Raw genomic sequence first — 4348 nt, forward strand, 5'->3', positions numbered from 1 at the left:
TGGAGGGGACATGAGGAAAAACATTTTCACCCAGAAGGTGGTGGGCATCTGCCTAAGTTGAAACACTCAACCCATTTAAAAGGTACCTGGATCTACATCTGAGTGCTGCAACCTGAAAAGCTACAGACCAGTGGAAAGTGGGATTAAAATGAGAGGCTAGTTTCTTTTTTGTCCGGCATAGATACAATGGGCTGAATGGCCTTTTCCTACACCATAAATTTTCTATGGTTCTACAGTTCAATGCATTAATGATTCAGCATAGGTTGGGCGCTCAAGTCCTGGAGCAGGGCTTGAACCCACAATCTTCTTATTTAGAGTGAGAATTGCTACCAATTGAGCCAGACTGTCACTTAGCTACAGGTAGATGGAGCCATTTTAGTAGCAATGAGTTCTCACTCAGAAATAGGCCATTTTCTGACAAGCAAACACAACATCTGAATGTTGAAATGTGTGCAGCTTTAGATCTCTCACAGGTAGTACACAGTACTACACCTCTCCCCCAAAAATTAATCGTCTCCATTCCCAGCACAGAAAATGGCAGGATCGCTGCTCTAAGACTGCTACTGATGCATGCTCATGTCCTCCTGTTCTCCTCATGGGGAAATACCATGTCTGATTGAATGTTTAGGGATTTGCTGCGTGAAACAGGGCTCATCAAAACATGGATAGCCCTTTCTCATTGGTCATATCCCCCGCTACTACTTTCCACAAACTGTGCATTTTTCTTTAATATGATTGAAAAACAAAAGCAGCAAATATGCTGCTCTCAGGGGAGTGCAGACTTACATGAACAATGTTGGTTATTTATCATTTATGCTGTGTTGTGCCTGAAAACCTGATCTCAGAAGATTCACCTGTCATAAATGTCATGCCTCAGGTATGACCATCACAAATCTACAGGGTAAAAGAAAACTGGGTCAAATAACTAGATAAAGCAAAATTAATAAAGTGACCATAGTCCCAGATGACAATAGACTGGGTCATCTGACTAGTGGTGATTTAACCCGAGGATCACCACACCTCAGGCGAGGGATAAGGTTGAGAAGGTGAGCCTTCATGAATAACCTCAGTCGGTAAGGGAATAAGTACTTAACCTGTTAAACCACCAAATATCATATTGATTAAACATGAATTTATTGAATGTAGTAAGAATTATCAAGGAAAAACAAGCAATGAGCAGCAAATTAAAAATCAAATCCCTCAAATGTTTGTAAAGCTTGCATTTATGAATCAGGTTATCAAACATATTTGTAATTTTTCACTGTTTTTGGTTGCTATTTTCTTTTGTAACTCAGGTGAATGCACACATTGAGAAACAACATGTCAAGCTCATTAAAAAATTACATAGATTTTATGGAAACTCAACAGCCTCATCTAAAAAATGAATTATTTAATGTTAAGCCTCTAAGAAGTTTCTACCATAAAAGCCTGCCCTTCTGTCTGCCATTTTGAGCTGTAAATTTCACCTGGGGTTTGGGAACTAGAATGCTAGTTCTAGGAATATGTAATAGTGAGAGATGGGAGTCAGAGATTCACATTGGATATTATACTTCCACAGAAACAGAGTGCTCCATAACAATTTCCATTTATGTGGCATCTTTAACATAGAGAAAATGACCCAAGGCAATTCTGAGGTGTAATGAGACACAAAATCAATGCTGAAACAAGGGAGAAGCCATTAAAAGGGAGGACCGAAAGCTTGGTTAAAAACACAGGCTTTAATGAGGATCTTGAACGTGGAGAGGCAGCGGAGTGTAAAATTCCAATGTGGAATCTAGAGGTTTGAAGGCACAGCTACCTATAGTGTGGTGAACAGAAGTGTGCATGCGCAGGAGGCCAGAGCCAGAGGAATGGAGAGTCCTGATGAGGTTGAAGGGCTAGAAGAAGTTAAAAGTTATGGAGAGTTGGGAGGGGATGGGGCGTTAAAGGATTTAATCACAAGGTAGAGAAGCTTAAATTGGAGATGTTGAGGGACTGATCCAACACAAATCCACAAGAACAGGAGAGATGGGCGAGTAAGACTTGCTATGAGATAGAATATGGGCATCAGAATTTTGGCTGAGCTGAAATTGACAGAAGAGGAGGTCGGAAGCCACTAAGGAGAGAATTGACGTCGTCAGTTTCAGAGGTGACATGGGCTTGAATGTGAATTTCAGCAGCAAATGATGAGGCACAGGTAGAGACAGGTACAGAGGTGAAAGTAGTCTTTATGATGGAAAGGATATGCACAGCTTGGCACTAAATAAGGTGCAAGGGTGTAAACAATGGTTCAAACAAAGGTAGTGTTGACAGAGGGGATAGAATTGGTGGCAAGGGTACAGAATTTGAGCTGTATCTGGTGGCTTCCGACTGTTACAATGAACTGGTAGAACAGGGCAATAGAGTTTGAACCTAGAGTCGAATTTTATTTGAAACAGGAGAGCATCACAGTTTTCATTCTATCCCAGTGGCACTAAAGTACCTGGAATGTGCCATGAGAACCAGGCAGAAAATATCCAAACGACTGAAACATACTGGTGGTAAGAACTGTCAAAAATAAAATTTACTGGTATAATATAGTTGAAACCACTAAACAAAAATGCTGCCAAAACCATTATTTTAGTTAGCCCCATGGATTGAGGTGGATATTTGGTAATTGCTCTGATGCCAACCTCAGACATTGGCTGGCTGGAGATAGACAGCTATCTAGGCCTGATAAGCAATGATCACCTTTACATTTGTTCAGGCGCAACTCACTGGAGATCTCACCATAATTTTAAAAATCTTCCTAGTTCAGTATCTTGCCAATAATAGTTTTAGCAAGAATTAGAAACGCAACGAAGAAGCAAAAATTAAGTCTCTGCTAATCATATAAATAAGATTTTAGTGAAGAAGGGGGAATATAAACAAGTCTATAAGATTGTAAGAAAAAATGGCAAAAACTATGGTGGAAGATAGGGGTAAAACAATCAGATTAAACAAATTTTGTTAAGTAGTAGTTAATTATACTACATATTTGTGAAGCCTGTATCATTCATTGTCAGTAAGGTGTGTCTTACTTTGAGTTGGTGATGTGATATATTGCGGCAGCAAGTTGACTGTATTACGGTATAGGTGAATGTTGATTCCCGAAGCAGGACTGTGGTAAATATTTAGGTCGTGGATCACTTATGAGCAACACTACAAACAATCTATTAATTTAAAATTTATAACTCTAAGGGTTTCGATGGCAGTTATAAACTGCTTAATATCATGTGGGTCAGGTCATCACTCAAATCCCAAATAGATGCTGGCCTATAACTCACTGTCCGTTATCTGTTATATTGTAAACCAACCCAAACCCTTGGTTGTTCTCCAGCCTTTAGTTCACTCTTTGCTATATATTAACCTTCCAAATGCCTCAATTAGATGACACCTGTAACTTACTTCCAAATATCTATTATTATATATAAACAATTGGAACATAACCCTTGATTAGACTTCAGCATGTTATTCAATCCAAGGAATTACTTTTTCAATTTATTTTGTTACTTCAGGAAGTTCACTGGATTGAAACTAATATTAGTAGTAATTGACAGAGTTAACACACAAATGTGTTAATTGTTACTATCATACATAGTTATGAGCCAGATGTTTGTACAAATCTACAATGACGAAGTGCAAATAAGCACACTTGTCACTATTATCTGGGCAATTTTGATTGATTGCAAATGTAATTCTGTTCAATTGATACAACCTTTGTCAACCATAACCTGGGAAAGGAGGGGAACTTTGAGGCTCAGTCAAATTCATGGCTATGTCCTTGGTGATTTTTTTTTGTGTGTTTATGAGCAGGACATGGCAGAATTGATCTCCAAATCTCAAGGAGACTCCATGGAATGATCAGGGAGGTTTGGGTCTCTCTGTTGTTCTGTCTGGCTGTGGTGCAGTTGGCTTGTTTCAAATTGTGTTTGTGAATATCGAATTATCTGGGTTTCCTGTGAGCTCTTTTTATTCCGAACTGTAAGAATGTGTTCAACGTGAGTTCAAATGTGGACCTGCACAGCGTATTAATAAATTAATACTGTGCTTTGATATTCAACGTGCACCTACAGATTGCTTGTGTAAATCAGGTGACTACTGTCTTGTGTTCGAATGTATTTTACTTGTTCTCCAAGCAGTGAACTGGAGCATTTTACTGTTTACAAAATATATGCAGTGCTTGCATGACAGCCTGTCACTGGTAAACTTTTTCCTGATTGATGTAAATAAGCTACTTCATAGTAATGGGACAAAAATGTACTTAATGATATTACTGTTTGCATTAAAATATAAAGATAATTTTATTAAATAAAGATTCTTTTGTAATTCATTTGATGTTTTATTGAAC

Source organism: Mustelus asterias, chromosome 13 (genome assembly GCF_964213995.1).
Source record: "Mustelus asterias chromosome 13, sMusAst1.hap1.1, whole genome shotgun sequence".
NCBI lineage: Eukaryota > Metazoa > Chordata > Chondrichthyes > Carcharhiniformes > Triakidae > Mustelus > Mustelus asterias.